The sequence below is a fragment of the Zosterops lateralis genome (assembly GCF_965231275.1).
Source record: "Zosterops lateralis genome assembly, contig: HAP1_HAP1_SCAFFOLD_59, whole genome shotgun sequence".
Lineage (NCBI taxonomy): Eukaryota > Metazoa > Chordata > Aves > Passeriformes > Zosteropidae > Zosterops > Zosterops lateralis.
Window position 1 is genome coordinate 415,834 of NW_028154607.1, and position 10,674 is coordinate 426,507.

General features: G+C 41.0%; 2 long non-coding RNA genes across 2 annotated transcripts; both read left to right on the top strand.

Moving 5' to 3' along the window:
• Positions 1–1,814: 1,814 nt before the first annotated feature.
• Positions 1,815–3,382, top strand: LOC310923474. The gene is made up of 3 exons (XR_014592598.1): positions 1,815–1,957; positions 3,120–3,182; positions 3,283–3,382. It is a non-coding gene; the product is annotated as an uncharacterized lncRNA (long non-coding RNA).
• Positions 3,383–5,810: 2,428 nt separating this feature from the next.
• Positions 5,811–9,272, top strand: LOC310923473. The gene is made up of 2 exons (XR_014592597.1): positions 5,811–6,625; positions 6,720–9,272. It is a non-coding gene; the product is annotated as an uncharacterized lncRNA (long non-coding RNA).
• The last annotated feature ends 1,402 nt before the right edge of the window (positions 9,273–10,674 follow it).

The window sequence follows — 10,674 nt, forward strand, 5'->3', positions numbered from 1 at the left end:
CTGAGGGCGGGCGGGGCCGAGGCGGGGCCGAGCGGGGCCGGGAGCGCTGGCTGAGGGCGGGCGGGGCTGGAGCGGGGCCGGGCGGGCACGGGGGAGGCGGTAACGGGGACGGCGGAGGTGCCTGAGCCTCGCCCCGGCTCCACGGCGAGCTCCGAGCTCTCGGGCACTGTGGGCTCGGGTCTCAGAATCACATAATTAATTAGGCTGGAAAATACCTCTGAGATTACTTTACAATTTATGACCAAACACCACCACGGCAGTTAGACCACAGCACTAAGTGCAGATTCCAGTCTTTCCTTAAACACCTCCAGACCCGGTGGCTCCACCACCTCCCTGAGCAGCCCATTCCAATGTCTAATTGCCTTTTCTGTGAAGAAATTCTTCCTAATATCCAACCCAGACCTCCCTAGTACAGCTTGAGGCCATTTCCTCTTGGAGAACAGGCCGAGTCCCACCTTCAGGCATTTGTGCAGAGTGATCAAGTCCCCCTGAGCCTCCTGTTCTCCAGGCTAAACATCCCCAGCTCCCTCGGCCACTCCTCAGACTTGTGCTCCAGACTCTTCACCAGCTCCACTGCCTTTCCCTGGACACACTCCAGCAACTCAATGTCCTTCTTAAATCGAGGGTGTCAAAACCGAACACAGTACTCTCAGTGGTGTGGCCTCAACAGTGCCTGATAAAAATAAAATGTTTATCCTACAATGTAACAGTGGAAAGCCACCTCAGTGGCACGTGGCACCTTTCCTCCCAGACCACCTTAAAAACGGAGAACCCGTTCCCATCAAGGAACTCTCAGGCGCCGCGCCCCCACCCCGGGTCAGAGATGGGGCGAGGGAGCCGCAGCGGAGCCGCCCGCCTCAGTGGAGCTCCAGCCGCGGAGCAGTCGGCCGTCTGGCACGGGGAGGTTCCGACCCCCGCCGCCGCCGCCGGAGCGGAAAGGAGCCGGCCGCTTTCCCCCCCCCAGGCTCAGCACAAAGAGTTCCAGCCGAAGAGCAGCCTGACTGCAGCCGCTCCCCGTGCCGGAGCGGAGAAAAGAGCCCCGGCCGCCCCGTCTGCCCGCAGTTGCCATGCTCCCCGTACGAGCCGCCCGCAGCCGCCACGCGGTCAGCCGCCTCGGCCAGATGAAGCGTCCCCGAGCTGGCCGGACCGCTGCCCCGCTTCAAGAGAAAAACCCCACACCCGCCACGTTCCACCTCCCACCGCACAAGCCCCGGTCCAAACCCCCACAACGTTGCCGCCGCTGTGAAGCAGCGTGAGACCGAAACGCCATTGCTGCGGCAAAGACTACCACGTGGCCGCAAAGAGCTTCAAGTGCCCGCCCCGGTGATCCCGCATGCAAATTAAAGACTCCAAAAGAGTCTCGGGATGAAATCTGACATAAAAAAACCCTTATCAAATAAAAACCAAGTAAAATTAAAACAGATAAGAACTAATACTCAGCCGTGTGGACCCTGAGGAATCAGAAGAGCTAATTTCTCCGGTTTTGCTTACTAGCCGTAAGTTAAAAAGACCAAACCGGAGATGAGACCACAGGAGAAAACAAAGAACTGTCAGGACTCTGGGGTTGCTCCCCAGGCGAGGGCCAGTCCTCCAGCTCTGTTGAATTGCATGCAGCAGAGCTGATAAAGCCCTCCTCCTCCACGGCGACCAAACCCCTCGGGCAAATATCAATAAGAGCTGATTAATAAAGGCGTTTATGGAGATTAGTATTTTCTCCGCCCATTTTTATTCATAACAACTGGGGCTCGTCCGGGATTGGCCACGCCCAGAAGAGGACCGAGACGGGAAGGCGCCGCCCACCTTGGACCTCCTGGACAGCTGCTGCTCAGGGCCGCCCGTCGGGGAATCGGGACCCAGGCAGGAGGGCTGAAAGCTGCAAAGCCTGGCGGCGATAGCAAAGATGTGTCCGTGCAAAGGGCACTGAACGAGGAGACGCTGGTGTCGGCGGCTCAGAAAGGTAAGGCGCAGGATGCTGTACGCTGCTCAGCTAAAGTTTTGTAGTTCCAAACATCAAGTATCTAGGAAAAAAAAAAAAAATCTCAGCACACCGAGCCGGTTTCTTTTCGCATCATATTGTTTGGAGCAGCTATTACATTTCTATGTATGCGTTGCACAATCAGAACAAATTATGTGATTTCTTCTAAATAATCTGTGGATTTAAGTAATTATCAGGCACAAGGTGTAGCAGACTCTCATTTTCCTTTTCAGAAGGAAAACCTATCACATGCAGCCTGACTGTAGGGCTGTTGGGATAAATTCACCTCCAACCAAATCGTCACTACACGTGATGGATTGCCTTCACTCATTCACTTCAGTGAAAAGTGATTACTGCATAATTAGCCTCAGAAAGTTTAAGTACTTTGAAATGATTTACAAAAAACGCCTTCAACTAATTAGAAGACTGCAGGAGAAATAGTTACTAACGTTTCCTCCTTAACTTGTACTCCACTAAAATGCACACTGCCACTAAAAGATAGTAGTCTCTTTCCAAATACTCAAATATTTTGAAAGAGAGACTCTCATATGACTTACTTTGAAGTATATACTGACACTTGTACTTTAGATCAAAATTGAAAGATAAAAACTAATCAAACAGCAGTTAGTTTTGTTAATAAATAAAATATTGTTTTGGGGCTAATATTGCCCCTTTTACTGTTCTATTGATTGCTAATTCATAAAACCGGTTATTTTCAGTGTGTGTGACTTTTAAGCTTTCACTTTTTTATTTTTACTTCTTTTCTTTGCATAAGGATTGCAGTGATTGTGCGTTTAGGTGGTAGTGTGAATACTGCAGTGCTAAATGCCTCATTAGTTCCTAAAAAATCTAGCTCTCATGTACCCAAGAAGTAGCAGTCATTGCTACTTTGGATCTTGCAAACATCTGGCAAACCGAAAGTAATAAGGCTTAACACTGACATGTAAACATGACCTGTACAATGTAAGAGATGTTCCTTGGCCTGTTTTACAGCAATGTGGCATTATGGAAACTGTTACTGGAATTTTTTCTTCTGGTAAAACGTTGTTTGAACTACAGACTAACAGAAGAGCATTTATGTAAGAAAGGCATACAAGTGTTATCCAAGGCTGCAACTTATGTGTTATTATCTTTTTTATTTCAGTGAAAGAAGCTGGAAGAGACTTTACCTATTTTATTGTGGTGCTTGTTGGAATTGGTGTTACAGGTTATTTTTTTTAAATTACATTCTTTATCAGAAGACACTTCTCGTTAATTCCATCTGGTTTCATAAGTTTTCATTTCATCTGCTGTTGTCTCTGTTACAGGTGGCTTGTTCTATGTGATTTTTAAAGAGCTATTCTCTTCTTCTAGTCCAAATAAGATCTATGGAGATGCCTTGGAGAAATGCAGATCTCACCCCGAGGTTGGTTTTTGAACTTCAGTCATCAGTTTGTGTTTCTCAGTAGTTACTGCCTTTCTTCAAGTCAAAACTTCACACTAGGAATCTCACAAGCTACTTGAAGACCCGTGTGGTGCTTTAGCAGTTCTGCCAGTGCTTGTAGCTGGGATGGGGTGGGTCAGCTCCAGAGCAGAGCCTTCATCAGGACAGGTCAGTGCAAGCATTGAACTAGCCTGCTAGAAGCCAAGTGAGTGTGCCACAGCATAAAAACTGATGGAAATACAGTCTGTCTTTCAGAGCCTGGGCTTGTGTCACCATACAGAAACTCTTAGGGACTTACCTAAGTGCCTGCTAAATATAGAACTTGAATTCTCCATGTCAGAGAGGCAACTAGTCCCACTAAGTTGTGTAGATCTAACCTGCTGCCTTTTCTCAACACTCTTACTCTATTGTGACACTTCCCTATGGTTCTGTCATTCTGTGAAGCACTGCACTGATACCCAGGAATTGAAATTCTTCATTTGAAGCACAGTTAGCATTCCTTTGGCTAACAGGAAAACAGGCAGAGAACAGTCATGGGATCACACAGTCATCATAGCTAGGTGTAAACAAAAAAATCAGTGTGAAACTAGATTTTAAAAAACACTACTTCAGACAAAACATCCTTCAGAAAAGATTGTAGCAGATGCCTTTGAAGGTAACCTAGAAATGAAGTGACAAGTCGTTGCTCTAGTAACAATAAAAAGACTGCTTTGGAACAAGTTTGTAGAATTAATACTTCTTTGCAGTACTTGCACAGTAAAACTTCTCTTCTTCTAACCAAATTTAAAGTAAGTTTAAGACTATGTTGATCTACTCTGATTTTATAGATCTGAAAAAAAAAAATTACTGAATTTCTTATTCAGTCGTGGTTTTTAGATAATAGGAAGGGGAATGCATTTGCATTTTAAACTTTGAAACATTCTCTTGGAGGAGACATAGGCAAATATTTTGTGCTTTTTTTTTTTTTCTTTTTACACAAAATGTCAATTTCCACATCTTCATCTCAGAGAACAGTACAAATAGAAGATATCAATAGGATTTATTTTAGGCATTTAATACAGAACTGTAAAAAAAAGACTGGAATACAGAGGCATTTTTCTTAAATTCTTTTTTTTTCATAAACACTCCTATTCTTGACATGTTAGATTCTCCAGGGGCATTTTGTTAAAAGAGGGTGTATTCACAGCAGAGGCATGAGCTGATACTGGAATACCTGTTTGTATGTTATCCCTTCTGACAGCTCAAACCTCTTTTCTCTTGTAGGTAATTGGTGTTTTTGGTGAACCTATCAAAGGTTACGGAGAGGCAACAAGAAGAGGAAGACGACAGCATGTCAGATACCCCTTGGTGTTTGCCCCATAAAGACATCAGTTTCTGCACAGCAAAGATATTTTTGGATCACAAGTTAGTTCTAGAGTGATGAACTGTACGTAACATATCCTGTCACTTTTGATCAAACATAGAAGTTTTTTTGCAGTGCCTCTTGTGTGCCATATATCACTAAGTACAGTGTACATATAATATAAAATGCCAATTCTGAATGCCTCAGAACAAGCAATGGTCATCATGGTAAACATAGAGCTCTCCAGAAAATGGGATGAGCCTGAAAACAGTAGTGCAGAGGCCTAGGCTTGCATGAGGAGAGCAGTAATCTGACAGAAGTTTACAGTCTGAAACTATACTGAGCTGATACACAGGATGCTTTTTGGTACTTGAAGCAGCATCTCTACTGCATATTTAACAGAACGTCTATCACCTTAACCTCTCATGAGTGTGTCTTTTTATTACTTTCCTTTTAAAAGAAACAAGAAAACTATTTCTTACAAAACGTAAGTCCTCCCTGCTTTGCCTTTATTGGGTTATTTGGCAGGAATATATTCAGTGAGGTTTCATATAGGATGAGACACATAAGCCCAGACAGAGGTTGAACCATGAAATTGAGATTCCTTGTTAGGTCTGAGGAAAGTGGCTTTTAATCATTGAAGCTCTATCTCTTCACCAGACTCAGTGAAAAAATGTTTAAAGTAAAGCTGCTAAATGAAATCAACGTGCACAAACATCTTGAGCACCTGTCTGTAAATAAGTAAATGTACTATGAATCAGCTTTCCTAGTATTTAATTTCCATTATTTTGAATGACTAGTATCTTAAATAAATTTTTGAGATGAGAACTGTGTAAGATTGTAGAGTTTGCATCTGCAGTATAAGAATGACCTTAAATGTCTCAAAAATCTACAGGTTTTTTTTGTGTATGAATACCCTGAATGTAAATTTACTGCAGTAAGGCTCTTCTTTCATATTTGTTCTCTCTACCATCATGTCACTTTAAACTATATTGGAAGTTTATTTCACAGTGTGTACCTGGGCATGACTGATGGACATAAGAGATTGGTGCTAAGCAGCAGTTAATATTTTCAGTAGGAAACATAAACCAGAACTCTAATGGGGTCATTAGTTTCCCAAAGTGGTCACTTTGAAAGTGATGTGCTATTTATTTAATACTTGAGCGCAACCCAACTCCAGTCTGAATACCAGCATTTAGGTTGGAGATCTCATATCAGTGCCAAAGTTACACAATTTCAGCAGAACAAAATTATTGCCAAAGTAACTTTGCACATAGTAAACTGTTTGTTTTGATGTGGTTTAACCAACCTAATAATTAATTTGAAAAAATATGCTGTGTGTGTTTCGGTTTGATAACTTAGTTTAGGTGCCTAAAATAACTCTGGAATTCTTGGTGATGTGGGGTCCCTTTCTAGATGTCAGGCTTCAAATCTGGGGTTTTTTAGAATTAATACAAGGCATTTCCATAGTCTTCAGCACTGGATTGCTTTTCAGTTTTGAGGGGAGGACTGGGGTGAGGACATTTAAGCATTTCATCTCTTAATCCTCAGCAGCTAATTAGCTCTTCTAACTCCACTAGTCCTTAGGCACTGACAGTAAAGCTTGAGAGGAGCAGTAGAGAAGGAACCCAAGGTAGAGTAAGGACACCACTGGAATACACTTTCTTACAAAATAAGTAAGCAACTCCTCTAAGTAAGTTTAAATTTGAAGTCTTAACTAGCATATAATCTGTATTCTTGCTGGGTGGTTGGGTTTTTGTTTTCTGTTGCTGTTTTTAGTCACATTGAATACGTAAAGGACGGACTGAAACATATGCGTTTGAAGTTCTATATTGAGGGCATTGAATCAGGGAAACAGGGAACGGTCCATGTGGAAGTCAAAGAGGTATGTACAATTGCTTGATACACCTGACAACCTGACAAGTCATGAATTTAAACTACCAAAGAGAAAAAAACACTCTGAATTTTTTTCTTTGCAGAATCTTGAAACAGGAAAATTCAAGGTTCACTATATTATTGTGGACGTTGAGACCTATCCAAGAAGAACCATTGTTATAGAAGACAACAGATAGCCAACGATCAAAGCTGCTGCCTTATCTCACATTGGATAATGATGTTGTAGCCAGGCTACACATGAATTGTGTGGTGTTGCCAATTGTGTCTCACAGCTTCAGGGCTGTGTTATGGGAAGTAGCCTCTCAGGACCTCCACTAACAGATAAGGGATTTAAAGTGAAACCAATGAAATATAGCAGAACTATCATGGAAGATATTCTTGACATAGGAAAATAATGCCTCCTAATGAACAGTCTAATGATCGATAATACTTCTGCACACCCAAAACCTGAGTTTTTCAAGGATTTAGGTTTGGATGGGGAGTTTTTTGTCTTCCTTGGCTTGGATTTCCCACTACCACTGCAATAAAGAAAGAGGTAGTTTAACTGTAGACAGAACTCTACTGTTTTCATTTTGGATACCTTTGTAGTAAAAAGGTAAAGTAAGAATGTTAGTGATGCAAAAGAGATCTAGGCATGTAAGGGTAGGAATGGTGGAGGCACACACACCCATGGCAAACAACTGAAGATAAACACTTTAATATTGGTGTCTTCTAAATAAATTACCAGCAAGCAGAACATCACTACCATCTGCTCTTTCCGGTGTTTGCCATGCTGCTCTGCATGGTTGTAGCAAGGTGGGGGTTGGCCTTTTCTCCCAGGCAACTAGTGACAGGACAAGAGGACATGGCCTCAACCTCTGTCAGGGGAGATTTGGGTTGGACATCACCTTCAAAATGTTTTGAAAACCACAATATTTAATTTAAACTTCTCTTTGCCACCTTGTCTGTATCTACATCTGATAAACACCTGTGGTGTTTATCATGGCATCTTTGATCCGTAAAATGTTCCACATTATTTTCTTTTACTGCCTGCATCACCTTGCTAGCTGAGATTTACCAGGATGCTTCTTTATATTTCATGAATGAGGGACACAGCTGTGAAGGACATAATTTCTCCTGTGTTGTGAAAAAGCTGAGAATATTCTTGATAAAATTAAGACAGAAAAAGTAGCAGAAGAAATCCACCTTTATCTGACCTTAATGTTCTTAATTTGAATGAATTACAAATACAAGGCTCAAATGCTTTCCAATCTCATTGCAGGAAGCTTTTTGTAATCTTTTTTCTAGGAACATCTCATCAGTGAAGAAAAAAAAAAAACACTTCATAGCTTTGTTTGTCAACTTTCTACTAGCTGGATACCTATCACCAGCAAGATTATTTAAGCCTCTTGAAACTTCAGGAGTGTTAAAGCTTTTTAGAAATATAGATTGTCTGCAGAAATAAAAGTCAAACATTTTTTGCTAACAGAAGTCTTATGTGAACTGATTACTTCTTTCCATATTTCTCCTGAGGCTGAAGTTCTCTTTGTGGACTTGGCTGGCACCCATGCTTACAAAGCTTTCTTAAATTCTGTTTCATACAAATGCATCTATGGAGACACTGTAATCAAAATTAGGTGAAGATTAGTTGAACAAGACATTTGGAATACTGAACATTGATCTCTTGTGCAGTATCATCTTTCCTGGTGGTAGTTTGCACTGGAGGGGAATAGCTGTGTTCACTGAGTTTAAACAATGTTTTAGAACACCGCTTTGGTAATTCCAAAGAGTGTTAGCCTCAGTTTTCCATATGGAGCTGCCCCTGCCTCACTGGATCATTGTACTACCAGAAAGTCGTGCAGAGATCCTTCTCCATGGCAGAGCTCAGTGTTCCATCCTCTCACTGGAGGCTGTTAGGCTGGGGAGACAGCAAAATAACTGAAAGATTCACCTTCAGTTGTCGGTAAACACAAGCAGTAACCATTTCACTATTTCCTTTTTAAAGCTCTCACTTCTTTTTCCCTTGGGAAAACAAAATTACAGCATCTGCCAGTTACTTTCTGAAGTAAATGTGTCATGTTATTGTTACTCAAGTATTGGGGGAAAAAATCACTGCTAGCAAGTCAGAGCCAAAGAAATTAAGTTTTCATAGAAATTAAACACATTTTTCAGAGTTCAGTTTTGATTGTTGCAGAATAAATAAAAGTAGTATTCTTAAAACCCCTCCTTTAGGAATCGGAAATATGTTACTCACCAGTGAAAGGTTGTTTTTCCAGAAACACTGTGTGGCAGACTATTCAAAATGTGTTTTAAGTAGGTGTACAACTTGGTCTTAAGTTTCCCATCTCTACATTCATTTTTGTGGATGCCAAACCCTATGTATGCTTCATAGGCAGCCAATATCCTTAGAGGTGGTTTATGGGAATAATGTTACTGTGTCATCTCTATGACCTGTGTTTGATTCTAGATCCTGTGTATACTTGCTGTATAGCAACAAAAAGAAAATCCCTCTAGGAAATGAACTGAGTGGAAACTTTAAAATATATATATTAAAAAAAATCCAAACAGCAACAACAGCAGCAAACAATAAATAAATAAATAAATAAATAAGAAAATTAAATAAATAAATGAATTTAAAAAACCAATAACAAAAAAAACCACTCAATAAGCTTTGATAAACAGAAGCTCTTGTAAAAAAAGATGAATGTAGATTGGGAAGCAAAGGTGTTGTTGTGCATGACTGAGTTTAAAAATAACCTTGTTACCTAAATATTTCTTGCACAGAATTCAAGTTTCAGCAACTGATTTAGGCAATGGAGTCATGATCTTAGAAATGGTTGTGAATAAATGCATATCTGATACAAGAAACTTCAACAAACTCATTTAACAAGCGAAGAAACAAACAAGACAGGAATGTGAGTAAGACAATTACTGTATCACGTGCCAGATGCAGAGATAAAAAGCCAAAGAAAATGTGCTGGGAGTTTGCTTTCAGCTTTCACTTTGCTCTCAGTCTCATTCACTATCACAACAGATGCTATCCACCCTAATACTTACAGGATTATTCCACTGTGTATATTGTCAGCAACCAAACATTGCAGATTATGCCCAAAAATCATCAAGGACACATTTTGAACCCAAGCCCACTTTTATGATTCACTCCAGCTTGTAAACTGACAGAAGTCAAGCTTAAAGGTGACAGGGCTCACAACTGGTCTCTGCATATGGGGTTGTGAAGTCTGTCTGAAGATCTGGGGTACAGTTGGCACTGGAAAAACAGAAGTTTGAAAGCAAAGCCAAAAAATTTGAAAGCAAAAAGATCTTCACCCTCTTTTTTTGAGAGGGGGGAAAAAAGGCCCTAGAGAGTCCCTAGAGAGATGTTCACTTGCTCCAAATAGGAAATAATAGAACTCCAGTAGAAATTTTCCTTAGGCATCTGGGAATGTATGTTGTTATGGTATACAGTGATTCCAAACAGTACAATAAATAATTGAACAGCAGAAGTATTTGATAGTTTTTCTTAGTAAATTCTCAGGGTTTTTTATTGTGTATGTGTTCTGTAAAATAATGTATAGGAATTCTAGAAAAATGTGAATTAATACCATCCTGTATTCAAATTCAGTCTATTTATATTTTTTAATGATATATACTTAAAAGTTGAAAATGTAGCGAAAATGTTTTGCAATTTAAAGGAAACAAAGGAAACAAAAAAGCTTTTTGGAATTTTGTTCTTCTTGGGAGAAATATGCTGTATTTGATTCCCTTCCTCTATATAGGTTATTGTAGAACATTTGTAACTCAGCTAATCAAAAATATTTATCACAAATACCCATTTCAGTAAAAGAGATCAGTGTGGAAAGCCTCTGTTTGCCTCTCAGGGTTCAGTATCAAACTACTGCATTTCGTTTTAATATCCATGTAAAAAAATTCTGTCAGTTCTGGAAAAAGCGTAGTATGGGAGGGATGCCCTCACCTGCTCCAGCCCGCAGCCACCCTGCAGCAGATCAACCTTGGCCAGCACCCAGAGCTGCTCCCCCCACAGCAGGATGGGGGTGGAAA